Below are 16,126 nucleotides of genomic sequence, written 5' to 3' on the forward strand. Positions count from 1 at the left end.
ATGATGGGGCTTAGATCACACCCCTCTCATTGGTATCTCCCATTGGCTAGCCTAGATGACTCTCTGTCCCTCCCCCCCCCCCCAGCATGTTGGCTTTTTTAGAATATAGATCAGAGGTGGGCAAACTACGGCCCATGGACCACATCCGGCCCACAGGACTGTCCTGCCCAGCCCCTGAGATCCCGGCCAGGGATGCTAACCCCTGGCCCCTCCCCTGCTGTCCTCCCTCCTCCACAGACTCACCTCACCGTGTGGGCAGCGCTCTGGTCCGCTGCTCCTGCTGGGCAGTGTGGCAGCGTGGCTGCGAGCTCCTGCTGCTCTGAGCAGCATGGTAAGGGGGTAGGGAGTGGGTGGGTTGGATAAGGGGGTCCCAGGGAGCAGTCAGGGGACAGGGAGCAGGGGTGGAGGTTCTGGGAGGGGGGGTGGTCAAGGGACTGGGAACACAGGGGGTTGGATAGGTTGGGGGGGCTGTCAGGGGGCGGGGGTGTGGATAGGAGTCTGGGCAGTCAGGGAGCAGGGGGGGTTGGATAGAGGGTGGGGTCCTGGGGGGGGTGGTTAGGGGACAAGGAGTGGGGGCAGGGGTTGAATGAGTCAGGGGTTCTGAAGGGGGTGGGAAATGGGAGGGGACAGATGGGGGCGGGGCCCCAGGCTGTTTGGGGAAGCACAGCCATCCCTACCTGGCCCTCCATACAGTTTTGCAACCCCACTGTGGCCCTAGGGCCAAAAAGTTTGCCCACCCTGATATAGATCCTAGGTGCCTATTTCTCCTCATGCACTGCATAGGGAGCCTAGGCACCTAAATCAGGCTTTGTGGATTTCAGTAGTTTTCCAGCTCAGCATTACAACACCTAAGTCCCTTTGTGGATCCAGACCATATGGCTAAGTGAAGTGCTTTGAGATCCTTAGATTGAAGGCACCACTGAAGTGCAAAGTGATATACCTCAGGGACACTACAAATGCTGAGATAACCCTTAATTAGTTATCAAAGGCAGTTTGAAAAATTGTAAGAGTCATCCCTGTAACTTGAAGGGCAGTCAGTGCCAATAATTCAGTCCTATGGCTGCTGCCGAGCCCCTAATTCTAAATGCTCAGGCTCTTGTATTCTGTGGAAACCAAAGTGGGCTGCCTGCGATGGGCCCTATCCTTTCCTTTGTGCAATGACATGGCCCATAGTACTCTTAAGGGCAGTTCCCATGTTAACTAAGCAGTCAATGCAGAGAACCAGCTGGGTGGCAAATGGGTTATTGAGCAGACACATCTCTTCCCTCAGCTCTGAGCTATTTGAGCCTTATTCTGCCACCATCACCTGCACTGTAGTCCCCACTCACAGCATATGTAGTTTAGGGGGTGGCTAGTATCTCCTTCTGGTTTTCTTGCATTTGCCATTCTTGACAAAGAATATCCACCATGGATGCAATCAACCTATTTGGAGCAGTTGGTGAGATAATATGGGTAAAAGTGCCGGAATTATGTGGGTGCCCTCCTGCTTTTCATCTCCTTTACATCAAATGTAAATAGCACCATCTCCAGCTCTCTCAATTCCTAGCTAAAATCAGCATCTGGATGAAGAGCTGCTGGCTAATGTTGAACTTGAGGTGATGCTAGTAGCATGAGGGAAGCTCCTCTGTAAAATCCCCTCTGTTGAGGGCTACTGCCCTAAGTTTGTTAAGTTAAGTTCCTGTGGACTCCTCATAGAATCATAGAATCATAGAATATCAGGGTTGGAAGGGACCCCAGAAGGTCATCTAGTCCAACCCCCTGCTCGAAGCAGGACCAAGTCCCAGTTAAATCATCCCAGCCAGGGCTTTGTCAAGCCTGACCTTAAAAACCTCTAAGGAAGGAGATTCTACCACCTCCCTAGGTAACGCATTCCAGTGTTTCACCACCCTCTTAGTGAAAAAGTTTTTCCTAATATCCAATCTAAACCTCCCCCATTGCAACTTGAGACCATTACTCCTCGTTCTGTCATCTGCTACCACTGAGAACAGTCTAGAGCCATCCTCTTTGGAACCCCCTTTCAGGTAGTTGAAAGCAGCTATCAAATCCCCCCTCATTCTTCTCTTCTGCAGACTAAACAATCCCAGCTCCCTCAGCCTCTCCTCATAAGTCATGTGCTCTAGACCCCTAATCATTTTTGTTGCCCTTCACTGGACTCTCTCCAATTTATCCACATCCTTCCTGTAGTGTGGGGCCCAAAACTGGACACAGTACTCCAGATGAGGCCTCACCAGTGTCGAATAGAGGGGAACGATCACGTCCCTCGATCTGCTCGCTATGCCCCTACTTATACATCCCAAAATGCCATTGGCCTTCTTGGCAACAAGGGCACACTGCTGACTCATATCCAGCTTCTCGTCCACTGTCACCCCTAGGTCCTTTTCCGCAGAACTGCTGCCTAGCCATTCGGTCCCTAGTCTGTAGCGGTGCATTGGATTCTTCCATCCTAAGTGCAGGAACCTGCACTTATCCTTATTGAACCCATCAGATTTCTTTTGGCCCAATCCTCCAATTTGTCTAGGTCCTTCTGTATCCTATCCCTCCCCTCCAGCATATCTACCACTCCTCCCAGTTTAGTATCATCCGCAAATTTGCTGAGAGTGCAATCCACACCATCCTCCAGATCATTTATGAAGATATTGAACAAAACCGGCCCCAGGACCGACCCCTGGGGCACTCCACTTGACACCGGCTGCCAACTAGACATGGAGCCATTGATCACTACCCGCTGAGCCCGACAATCTAGCCAGCTTTCTACTCACCTTATAGTGCATTCATCCAGCCCATACTTCCTTAACTTGCTGACAAGAATACTGTGGGAGACCATGTCAAAAGCTTTGCTAAAGTCAAGAAACAATACATCCACTGCTTTCCCTTCATCCACAGAACCAGTAATCTCATCATAAAAGGCGATTAGATTAGTCAGGCATGACCTTCCCTTGGTGAATCCATGCTGACTGTTCCTGATCACTTTCCTCTCATGTAAGTGCTTCAGGATTCAGAGTAACAGCCGTGTTAGTCTGTATTCGTAAAAAGAAAAGGAGTACTTGTGGCACCTTAGAGACTAACCAGTTTATTTGAGCATGAGCTTTCGTGAGCTACAGCTCACTTCATCGGATGCAGCATCTTGGCTGATGGCTCACCCCTGTAGTATGTTGCACTGGGTCCTCCTGCACCCACTGTAGTGCTGGAATAGACTGAAAGCATTAGCACTGTAGTTCCACCCTTGTTCTTGGGATGCTGTCATAAATATAAAGGGAAGGGTAAACCCCTTTAAAATCTCTCCTGGCCAGAGGAAAAATCCTCTCATCTGAAAAGGGTTAAGAAGCTAAAGGTAACCTCGCTGGCACCTGACCAAAATAACCAATGAGGAGACAAGATACTTTCAAAAGCTGGGGGGAGGGAAAAACAAAGAGTCTGTCTGTGTCTACCTGTGTGATGCTTTGGCCGGGGACAGAACAGGAATGGAGTCTTAGAATTTAGTAAGTAATCTAGCTAGATATGCGTTAGATTATGATTTCTTTAAATGGCTGAGAAAATAGCTGTGCTGAATAGAATGAATATTCCTGTCTGTGTGTCTTTTTTATAACTTAAGGTTTTGCCTAGAGGGATTCTCTATGTTTTGAATCTAATTACCCTGTAAGGTATTTACCATCCTGATTTTACAAAGGTGATTCTTTTTTACTTCTATTAAAAGTCTTCTTGTAAGAAAACTGAATGCTTTTTCATTGTTCTAAGATCCAAGGGTTTGGGTCTGTGGTCACCTATGCAAATTGGTGAGGATTTTTACCAAACCTTCCCCAGGAAGTGGGGTGCAAGGGTTGGGAGGATTTTGAGGGGAAAGACATTTCCAAACTACATTTTCTCAGAAACCCAGATAAAGTTTGGTGGTGGCAGTGGAAGTCCAAGGGTAAAATAGTTTGTACCTTGGGGAAGTTTTACCCTAAGCTGGTAAAAGTAAGCTTAGGAGGTTTTCATGCAGGTCCCCACATCTGTACCCTAGAGTTCAGAGTGGGGAAGGAACCTTGACAGATGCCTAACACAGTCTTGCAATGCCCATGCAGTCACCTCTCTGTACAATTTATCCTATACTTCTCTATTAGTAGCATGCTACTTTGTACTGGCCAAACAATGTTGCTGGAAGAGTCTATAGTAGTGGCTTGGTTACCCATAGTATTTTTTTAATTGAGAAAGCAACAATACTTTCCTGTGAGCTTGAAATTCAATAACAATTAAGCTGACAGAAACAAAGAGCTGTGACACCATTCACAGCACTGATTAGTGAGAGAATCCCAGCAGAATGGAATGATTTGATTCTGACTCTTCTATGCAAGGAGTGAGAGACTTACCAGGAAGCTTATTCTTAGTAGTGTACGAGTTTTCCATAGATTCAATGAGCAGGAACTCACTGCACTGCCAGACTTCTACCACCTATCAGAGCAGCAAGATTTAGTGCATGAGGATAAATAAAAAAACATCTTTATGAGATAAATCAATTCTTGGACAGGCCAAAGGAATGCCCCTTTACGCTTTGTGGTTTAGACAAGATGAGTGGCACTGGGAATACTAATATCAGACTGATGTTACTATACTGACGCTGACTTGCTATGTGATCTTTGGAAATTCACTTAACCTATTGCTTCTGTTGCTGCCCCATCTTCTAAATGACTATGGTAACTTCCCTTCCACACATTCATTCATGTCTGTAAAGTGTCGTGACATTCTTAAATGTAAAGCACTACAGAAGCGCTAAGTGTTGCAATCCTTTTTGACTCAACAAGGGTATGACGGAGTATGTATACCCCTCACTGGAGAAAAAAGGGTTAACCCCACAATGTGGGCGGTGGAAGTCCCTCTCCTTAGACCATGCTGGGCATGCTCCAACTGTTGCCTCAGTATGAAAGAGAGCAGCCCAGCTTATTCTGGGCTGACTGCTAGAGGGGAAGGATCTTTGGCCAAAGCTCCAGCTGAAGACCCGCCACAGCCCTTGCTTGCAAGACCCAGAGACCCTGCAAGATGGATTGGAGGCCTGGAGCCCAAGGAGCCCTAGAGGACCATCCACACTGAGGAGCTTAGATACTCTGGCACCCCACGGACAGCAGCTTCTGGAGCTATGGTAGGAAGTGACCCAGGGAGGGTGAGCGAGTCGTATCTCCCACCCCAGTAAGGTCAGTGGGATTCCCTGCTGACCCAGTGATGGACCGCTCTGTCACTGTTAGGGCCCTGGGTCAGGGCCCGGTGGAGTTGGGTGGGCCCGGGCCGTCACCCCCCTCTGGTGGCAGCCCCCACCTTTCCCTGCCATATTGACTCTGGCCATTAGGCTGTAACCCCAGCTTCTGGACCAAACCGTGGACACCCCAAGAGCTGCTCAGGCGACTAACTGTGCTGATATCATCACCCTGTCTTGCCCCAAAGGGTGGGGCGGGATGTGCATGCACAGTGACAAAGGGACTTAAAAGTATTCAATGTTTTAAGGTTTGAAGCATGGTCAAAAGAGTTACATTTCTTGAGGAACGCATGAAAATGACTTTCTAATCATATCTGGTCACGAGATCTAAGGAGTGAGGTAGGATGGCATGCTCTTCAAAGGGATGTGTTTCCCACTTAGAACATGTCTTGAAGAGATTTAACAGGAATAGAGGAATATTTTTTGTGATAGGAGTTAATGAACTGTCATGGCCTCACCAACACAAATTACCCTGCTTGGAAAGAAAATAAAAATACTTAAAGGGGTGACTGAAAGAGGAGCTCTACAGTAGAAACTAAAGCCAAAAAGACTGACATTGTGTCTAATGGAAAGGAAGATCACACTCGCCAGACCTGCAGAAAACAAATCTGCATTTAACACCTGCAAGCATACATCTGTTGTCTTGTGCAACTGATCAAACCAGAAAGAAAAGATGAAGGGGAGAAGTAGGTTGGCTGTAGTACATTTGGGAATATTAAATAAAGCACAGAAAGCAAATGTTTATTTCCCCCTCCACAGAAAGATCCCCAATCATCCTGCAAGTTCATGATAAATTACCCAAAGACAGAAATGAAGTGATTTGGGAGAATATTCCAGTCCACAGAAGGAAAGGAAAATGAAAGCAAATGATTTTAAAATGTGTTTTGCAACATGGATGTTTTGACACAGGAATTTAGACTTTTGTCCCCCAAAAATATTTTTAAAAATTAGTTATTTCAATCATGAGAAGTTGATGTTTGCCCCTCCAAAATACATCAGTCTACCCGTAAATTGTTTGTGCTGATGTACAAGGAATTAGACACCTGTACTAAACTCCCATATCTAATCACACAGCCAAATTCTAGGGTGTTCAAAATCCAAACTAAGATCTGAATTTTGAAAATGGCCCTCACTATGTAAATTTAATCCCTATGATATCTGCAAACCTCAATGCATCTTTAACTATGGAAAAATGGTTGCACTTGAGATTTACAGATACAGTAGTGGGAGTCAGGATGGCCCAGTGGTTAGGGCACAGGCCTAGTCCTTTTTCTGTCCATGCCGGTTTCCTCTCATCTATTTAGATTGTAAACTCTTGGGGGAAGAGACTGCCTGCAATATGTGTTTGTACAGTAGCTAGCACAAGGGGGGCCCTAATCTCAGCTGGGCTTCTGGATTCTACCATGATATATTTCAGAGTAACAGCCGTGTTAGTCTGTATTCGCAAAAAGAAAAGGAGTACTTGTGGCACCTTAGAGACTAACCAATTTATTTGAGCATGAGCTTTCGTGCTGTAGCTCAGGAAAGCTCATGCTCAAATAAATTGGTTAGTCTCTAAGGTGCCACAAGTACTCCTTTTCTTTTTACCATGATATAAATATTAACAATAACTACATCCAAAATGTAGGCTGTATCGAAATCCAAATCAGGATTCTGTGGCGTGAGCCTATTCCAGTATTAGCCTAAATAGAATCTAAACTAGCCAGTTGGAATACCAGATGTCTAGCTACTATTTTCTAGTAACTAGCTGCTTTACTATGTTTGCCTTACTTTTATGGCACTCGCAATCCAAGATAAAGCCAGGGATAGTTACCAAAAAGTCATTGAGGATTAGCCAGTCAGGTGTCCTGGTTTACAGCACTGCATTGAAAGATAAAGTGGAATTCATTTAATCTGTTAATCAAGAGTCTAACATTCAAATGCCCTATCCTGAAGCTTCTTAAACTGACGTGTTGAATGATAGAGTTAATATCAGCTGACGGTTTGCCAGAAGCCATTAATTTAAACTCTCAGTTTTGTTTCAGGGCCTGTTAATTTTATCATAGCCTTTTTGAAGGGGAAGATTCCAAGTAAAGAACAGCCATGTTCTGTTTTTCCCTAGCAGAAAGGTCATTTGTAAATCCTCCCTCCCTCCCCCAAAAAAATCTTTAAAGCCAAGCAGAAATGAAATTAGACCGTTGTTTATACAATACTCTGCACTGATTCTGGATTTATTTTTAAAAGTTGGTAAACTCTCCTTCCAATTTAAATTGAATAAGTAGGTGCAGCTGAGTAAATGGACAGGGGCTGGGCTGCAGTCATGTGTTTTCACTTTAATATTACATGAGGAGGAAGATGCGGTAAAGAGGCAAAAATAAGAAAAAGGAGAGATGCAAAACAGAGAGGCAAAAAAATATTATAATGCAAGAAAAGGAAGTTTTGAATAAAAAGCCAATGTCCATTGTGCTTTGTACACGCTTGGCAAAAACAGCGGTCAACTGTTTCAGGCTTAACCATGCGCAGGGCCTTGGGATCTAGAGTATGCAACCAGATAAGCAGCACTTATATGGCCTCAGGGAAGTATGCTGTATATCATGCTATTGCTTTCATCAAATAGATGGATTTTCATGGCATGATAGCCATTACCAGGAAAAGACGCCCCAAAATCACTAATGCGGTGGGTCTGCAGCATTTCCCTAATGAAGGACTCTTCTGAAGCATTCCATTTCTTTTTTTTTTTTAAATTATTTCCTCCTGTGCCATGTAGCGCACAGCATCTGTAAGTCTTCAAATATGGACCATAGTAATTCTGTTTAATTCTGTCATTCCCCTATCAAAAGCACATATTAGACTGCTAACTAATTCCTTTGTGTATATGAAATAATTATGGTACTGCAGCAAGCCTAATTACTTTCACAAAAATGAGAAATGAAGTAGATTTCGTGTGCAGTCAAAATGAGTTTTATACACTTTTGTAAAAGTGAAAGGAATGAAAATCAGCATAAAAATTACCTTTAATTTTGCTATTTGCCTTATTTCCCCCCCTTGCTAATAGGAAATTTATAAAAATATTTTGCTGCCACAGCACAATGACTTTGCTCAACCTTAAACAGCAAAGGTCTAAACTCATTTTGAAAAGCATATTTTCCACTCATGATAGAAATGGCTTGTGTGGATTAATTTGCAAAGAATTCTTACCTTCTGAGTCAAGTATTAGGGGGTAGCCGTGTTAGTCTGTATCCACAAAAACAACAAGGAGTCCGGTGGCACCTTAAAGACTAACAGATTTATTGGGCATAAGCTTTCATGGGTAAAGAACCCACTTCTCCGACGAATGCTTATGCCCAAATAAATCTGTTAGACTTTAAGGTGCCACTGGACTCCTTGTTATCTTCTGAGTCAAACTATAAAACCAACTTCTCAGCTTTAAAATAACCTGAAGAAACTGACAATGGAGAGATATAGTTCTTCCTCCAATGATATTGAAGACTATTAAGTCAGCGTATTTGATTTCTTTATTTCATGCCTCATTCTTGTAGCTCTTGGGAGCATTTGCAACAGAAGTTTAATCTGATCTCACTAATGTTTTGGTTATACTATTTATAACATCCTATGTTGAAATATTTTCACCCACAGACTCCATCAATGATTTCTTTCCTGCCTGCTTGCTCTGGGGAAAAAACAGAGAAAGGACATATGCTAAGTAATTAAGGACCAGATTTTCAAAGGTATTAGGTTCCTTCAATTGAAATCAATGAGAGTTAGGTGCCTAAATACCTTTGAGGATCTGGACCTACGTTTTCACTTTTTTTTTTTTAAGGGTCAGTTACACTTTCTGTGCTACCCTCTTCATTTAGTATCTTGGTACCTTAGTCAAGGTTGCAATACTTGATCAAATCACTTCAGGACCAATGGTGTAGAACATGGATGACTCATAGCTATATATGGTGCTTGCTACTATCATGCTGCTATGAATGCTGTTTTTCCAACAAGGAGATTTAATTGGCATGAATTTGTGATTTTTCTCTCATGTATAAAGGCTGTATACAATGCTGGTCTAAAACCTATTATTTGCAATGGTGGACTCCATCTTCATATCTTCAGCCATGTATTACCAACTAACCAAAAGGTGCACCTAGCTGGTCTGCAGTACTGCTCCCACAGCAAATAGCTTCATTGGTTGCAGGTGGTCTTTTTGTCTTGTAAGTGAAGCTTTTGCCTCAGCAGAGAACAAATGAAGCATCTCTGTCTTTTGAATATTTTTCTTGTCATTTCCCCGTAAATCTGAGGAAGATCCCTCGGGATATGATTAACATTAGCCAATCCTGACTTCTGTGAATTTATTTGTTACCTCTAAGTATTAACCAAATTTATATAAATAATTTTCAGCCTAGGCAGTGTTTGTAAACTGTTTACCTTTGACTATTCTGATTGCTATTTGGCTTTCTTGATGTGAGACTGACCAGCTAAATTGCATGCTATTGTTTCTCTTTCTTGAATGGATGAAAAACTTTTAAAAGTAGGGGATTACTGAATGTCAAATGAAGACAATGACTAGTAAATACTTGTCTGCACTTGAATATCTTCATCTGTGAAGATGAGTATTCATGGAAAAAAACAATTTGCTTATTCATTTTGCATATTATTTCTGCATGGGTTTCTCTATACCACAAGTCTCCAGTTTGGAATGTCACCTTTAAGGTAGGTAAACAAGGTCACCTTCAAGTAAGTGAATTCACTTTTTTGCATCTCTGCATGACTGTTCTGAATTTGTTTTTCAAGGTGGCTTTTCCAAATTCTCACTCTTTTTTGTGACAGGTTTCAGAGTAGCAGCCGTGTTAGTCTGTATTCGCAAAAAGAAAAGGAGTACTTGTGGCACCTTAGAGACTAACCAATTTATTTGAGCATGAGCTTTCGTGAGCTACAGCTTCAGCTACACTGAAGTGAGCTGTAGCTCACGAAAGCTCATGCTCAAATAAATTGGTTAGTCTCTAAGATGCCACAAGTACTCCTTTTCTTTTTTGTGAGTTACAAGAATTGTTTATTCATATTACCTGCACTATCTTTCAGGACATAGTAGTGCCGCATTTACATGGTATGTTTCAGCCTAAGTTTCATTACCCTCTGTTTCGTTCATCTTGCTTAGATCACCACCCAACCATCCAGCATATTACCAAGTCAGACCAGATGACTGTTACAGCAAAGCTGTTTCTCAGTCCTTTAACTAATGAAATCCTGGTCCTTTTGTGCACTTGGGGGGGAAACTAAAACATTTGCCTTTCTCTTCACTGGTTTTAGAAATACAGTAATTCCCCAAGAAGGGGAGTATAGATCTGAACAACTGGCTTCTAAGTTCCCATATTCATATTTAGTTGAAAAACTGTATTTATTGATACTGGATATGCAATCAGTTCTGAATCCTCAATTATATTCTGAGGTTTGGGAATATTTGGCAAGTGGCAAGGAGCAAGTGAGAAGAAGCTACAATTAGAGAACTGCAGTTATGGGTAAGCAAATTGGTTTCTATATTTAGTGTAGCAGAACCTACATTAACAGTATGTCATGTAAGAGGGCCAGAGTACCATTTAAAAACTCCATATCCAGCCAAGGGAACAATTCCTGGCACAGGCATTATGTAAGACAGCCAAAAGCTGCTCATCTGATGAGTCCCTGCAAGTCCCAGTGTAGCAGGCTGCTGGAGGCTGGGCTGGAAGGGGGTTTCAGGGGTGGGGCTGCAGCATCACACAGCACTGCGGAGATTCCAGGCTGCTCTGCAGCCCATAGGGCACCCCAGGGAGGCTTCTAGAGTTTAGACAGTCCCCCAGAGATATCTAAATTATATCAGAGGCCTCTCCAGCCCCTGGAATAGCCCAGGATCAGAAGGACACAAAATTGTCTTAGAAGCCCCCTTCTCCGGGGGTTGTGAGAAGCATGCTGTGTCTCTTTGAGGTGCAGCACAGAATCTCACCCCATATGTATTATGTGACTGCATCTCCATAGCCAGGTAGGCTCTGGTCGAAACATACTCCAGTGCAGCTCACGCATACAGCTAACTAATCTTCCTCCTTTGGACCATGAGGGGAAATACACAGGAATGCATTTGGGGTATTTAAAAGAGAAAATAGATAGCCTTGCAAGAAAAACAGCTGTTTGTTTTGGTCAAAGAGTCCATTTCTATTTCAGCGCTAATTCAGAATCAATAATAAATTAGTGAGGCTTACACCCATTCCACCTTGCATTATGAACCTGTCAGTTTCACAGATTAGTATCAGGATGGGTCCTCCAAAGTATGCCTATGTACTGAAGGAAGTGATACTGGTAATTTAGTAGATGGCACTCTTCTCTGAGTCAGTGAACCAATAGTATCTCTATCATTTGGGATGAGCTCCATACCTCACTTGCAGTTTTGCTACTTGTGAATGATTCTGCTAACCCAAATGCATACTAATGAAACCTTCATAGTACATCCAATGTACTCCACGCATATCACCTATATTATAAAAAAAATTAAGGAATATTTTAGGGAGTGTTTATTTTTAAAATGGGATTATTTCTTTTATCCTTTGGCTGAAAACCCTGGTGCTTTAGTTACCAGGAGTCCATCTGTACCTGATCCAGAAGGAGCCATTAAAACCATGACCTAGAATACATTTTTTTTTTTTATACTCTCAATGCCGAAATGTTAAAACCTTATCTCAGAACCATCCAAGGCTAAAGGTGAATGCTTTCCACTCAGAATATCCCATTTATAAAGCTCCCTTTCTAGCCCTGGATGTCCACAATGGTATCAGACTCTACAGTTATGACACTTTCATATCTAGGAAGTCTGTTACTAGCTCAGGACTGAATTTGGACCATCTTGGGTCTTTGATGGGTATTCTTTGTGGGAGAACTTCCTCAAAAGAATAGCACAAGCATGTAGAGACAAAATCAGGAAGGCTAAGGCACAAAATGAGTTACATATAGCGAAGGACATAAAAGACAATAAGAAGAGGTTCTATAAATACATTAGAAGCAAGAGAAAGATTAAGGAAAGTGTAGATCTGCTACTTAGTGGGAAGGAGAGCTAGTAACAGAGGACACTAAGAAAACTGAGGTGTTTAATGCCTATTTTGCTTCAATCTTCACTTAAAAGGTTAATTGTTTTAACAAAATGAATATTACTAAGAGGGGGAAGGAACAATTTAAAGCATCATTAGATGTGTTCAAATCAGTAGGGCCTGATGAAATTCACCATAGGTTACTTAAACTAGCTGAAGCAAGCTCAAAACCATTAGTGGTTCTCTTCAAGAACTCATGGAGAATGGGTGAGGTTGCAAAGGACTGGAGAAGGGCAAACTTATACCTATCTTTAAAAAGGGGAACAAAGAAGTTGTGGGAAATTATAGACCAGTCAGCCTAACTTTGATACCTGGAAAGATACTGGTCTATAATTCCCCAAACCAATCTAACTTCCTTCTTTGACAGGGTTACTGGCCTAATGAATTGGGGGGGGGGGAAGCAGTAGATGAGATGTTTTTATTTTAGTAAGGCTTTTGACACTGTTCTACATGACATTCTCAGAAGCAAACTAGGGAAAGGTGTTCTAGATGGAATTACTATAAGGCGTGTGCGCAACTGGTTGAAAAACCATATGCAAAAAGTGGTAATCAATGGTTTGCTGTTGAACTGGGAGGAATTTACTAGTGGGAACTCTACAGGGTCTGTCCTGGCCCAGTACTAGTCAATATTTTCATTAATACTTTGGATAATGGAGTGGACAGTATACTTATAACATTTTGCTTGGCATCACGCTGGGAGGGGTGCAAGCATTTTGGAGGATAGGATTAAAATTCAAAATGATATTGGAGAATTGTTGTGAAATCAAAAGAATGAAATTCAGTAAAGACAAGTGAAAATGAACAACTACAAAATGGGGAATAACTGGCTAGGTGACAGTACTGCTGAAAAGGATCTGAGGGTTATAGTAGATCACAGATTGAATAAGAAAGATGTGGACAAACTGAGAGAGTCCAGAGAAGAGCAACAAAAATGATAAAAGGTTTAGAAAACCTGACTTATGAGGAAAGGCTAAAAAAAATTGTTCATGTTTAATCCTGATAAAAGAAGACTGAGTACGGGACCTGATAACAGTCTTCAAACATGTTAAGGGCTGTTATAAGGAGGACAGCGGTCAATTGTTCTCCATGTCAGCTGAAGTTAGGGCAAGAAGTTGTGGGCTCAATCTGCAGCAAGGGAGAGTTAGGTTAGATATTGAGACCCTTAACTATCATGATAGTTAAGCACTGGAATTGGTTACTAAGGGAGCGTGTGGAATCCCCGTCACTGGGAGTTTTTAAAGACCAGGTTAGACAAACACCTGTCAGGGATGGTGTAGGTATACTTGGTCCTGCCTCAGCACAGAGGAGGGGATGGGGGTGGATTAGATGATCTCTGGAGGTATCTTCCAGCCCTACACTTCTATGATTTGGAGGCAGGAGGAAGAATTTTCTCGAAAGTTTTACTTGTTTGTTTGTTTTTAAAGCTGTTCGAAGCTGCTTAGGAATAGGGTTCTATAATAAGTCCTGAGGCAGATGGAATAGTTGGCAGAAAACAGGGGAGGCAGTCAAACTCTTATGGAAAAGTACTTTAGAATTTATTAAAGATGAAATTAGTAAGGCTGCATGTAATTTCTTTAAAAACAAATTTTAACGGAGAATAATATTCTTTTCTGTAAGTGATTTTAAACCATCCTATTGAACTCTGAAGCAGAGAAATAATTCCCCATTAAATTAACCAGGACTGTTAAAATTCCTATTGAGCATATCATTCTCTGTACATTTTACAGATACTTTCCAAAAATTAAGCCACATCATAAATTTATCACAAAGGGCCTAACACCGCCACCTATGTCCTGCAATATATATTTCATGTCATAGCAGTTAACAATGACTGAAAACTCACTGATTTATTTTGGGGCTACATCTTCTCTGCAGCCATGAAAGTGAGAATTCCTCTGACATGATTAAAGTACAAAAAGGTATTTTAAAAATAGTGCAACTGTCATCTTTTGTTACACTTACAAATAAATCTGAGCAGACACATTCTCTCCCACAGCACTTATGCATGGAGTTGTTTATATCTGGGTCATAAAAGAAGTCATGACCATTTTCAATATGAAATAATTCTCCCCATGCAGTGACTGGAAAAGGGGGAAAAGCATATTAAGGGAATTCTCCTCTTCAAGTCTACAAAGGAAACTGCTTTTATAGAGAGTGCATACTGAGTTCTGTCAAATTGACATTACCCTTTTAAAGTATGTTCCCTAGCATTTAAATCTTCCAAGGTCTGCATTAAAGGATAGATTCTGCCAACTTTATTCAGTATGTTGAGTAGTACCACTGATGTACTACTTGACATAAGTAAGGGTGGCAGAGTCGACCCTCATTCATTACATATAAGTAGCTCTATAGTGGCAGTGGTTTTGGCTCAAATAATCAGCAACTTCTGTTTAACTGGTCTACTCAGCAACAGGAATTACCAAACAAAGCTGCCGAGCTGCCTCTGTGGTACAGTGGTATCCTGTTATCTTAACAATGTTGGAGATCTGAGTTTGATAGCAACTTCAGGACATCTTCTCGCATGGGGCCAAGAAGATGAGACATGAAACTGGAAAGATATTAACAAACCAGTCTGTCTCAGAGAATGCTGTGACTGTCATTCTCCCAACTAGAGGATGAACAATATAGGAGTAGCGGTACGTGGAGCACCATCTTTAGAGAGGTCAGGGAAATGTACAGCAGCAAAACCTGTGTCTAGCCCAATGATTAGGGGAACACTGATGCCTCAGTGTGTGAAGGAGGGGTGGAAGAAAACCGGCAGAATTACAATTTTCAGAAGTGACATTGCATGTGAACTGGGTGCGCAAATATAGGAACAGTGATATTGTGGCTGATATGCAAGTTCCAGTCAAGTAGTGGAGACTCACCCAACAATCTTTGTGCAGCCCTTATAGTCCCTTATTTCACAAAGTGTTTCTAAACAGGTCCTTGGCTTTTATCTTGAGCACACAAAGCCTTTTAAGAAAGTCCATGCAGCTTTTATTTCTTGTGACACCGAAACATTAGGTCTGCCTGTGTCCCAGAGAATGACATTAAATGGCTGTCTTCATGCATTTTTCAGTGTTACTCCCTGCGGAGTTGTCACTTGAGGGTCAAAATGGAGCTCATTCAACCAGTGCTGCAGCAGTGACAGTATCCAGCCTCAGGTCTGCTCTGACTCTAAAGGTGTATAAGGCAGCCACTTAGAATTCATGGTATAATTTTACTAATCTGTATTGCTTCCACTATGTATTAACTAGGATTCTAAATTCACTTTTGCCCTAATATAAGGGCTGCAGTTAACTATCCTACCCCATTTTCATCTGTGTCTTGTACAGTCTGTACTGCACATCAGCCCCCTTTTTGTGCTTCCATTTTATGTTGATAGTTTTAAACATTTTTGACATGTTAATTACTATAGAAAGGTCATGGTGTAGAGCAGAATGTTTTCACAAATGGTTGGAAAATATTATAGAACTTCATCATTAATATTACGTCAGGAAAAAACTTTGCTAAAGTTGCATTGCATCACAGTGAAATTTCATATGTATGTGTAGAAATACTAATTTGGGTGAAGCTGAGATCGCCTCTGTGACATTCAGGGTCAGTTTGGCTTTTGCTTTTATTAAAGGATAACAGAGGCCCATGTGTAAAATACATATACCTGTGCATTTAAACTTGCACACATAATGAGTAGCTGCATAGTCAAGTTGGATGACGGCATGCACAAATGACTAGTTAAGCAAATCATTAGCCATTGATATGCTCAACTCCACTTAGCATACAAACGAAGGGGGATGTTTTATGTATGCGCATTTTGGAGTATTGATCATGGGTCTCTCCT

This window comes from Chelonia mydas, chromosome 1, assembly GCF_015237465.2.
Source record: "Chelonia mydas isolate rCheMyd1 chromosome 1, rCheMyd1.pri.v2, whole genome shotgun sequence".
Lineage (NCBI taxonomy): Eukaryota > Metazoa > Chordata > Testudines > Cheloniidae > Chelonia > Chelonia mydas.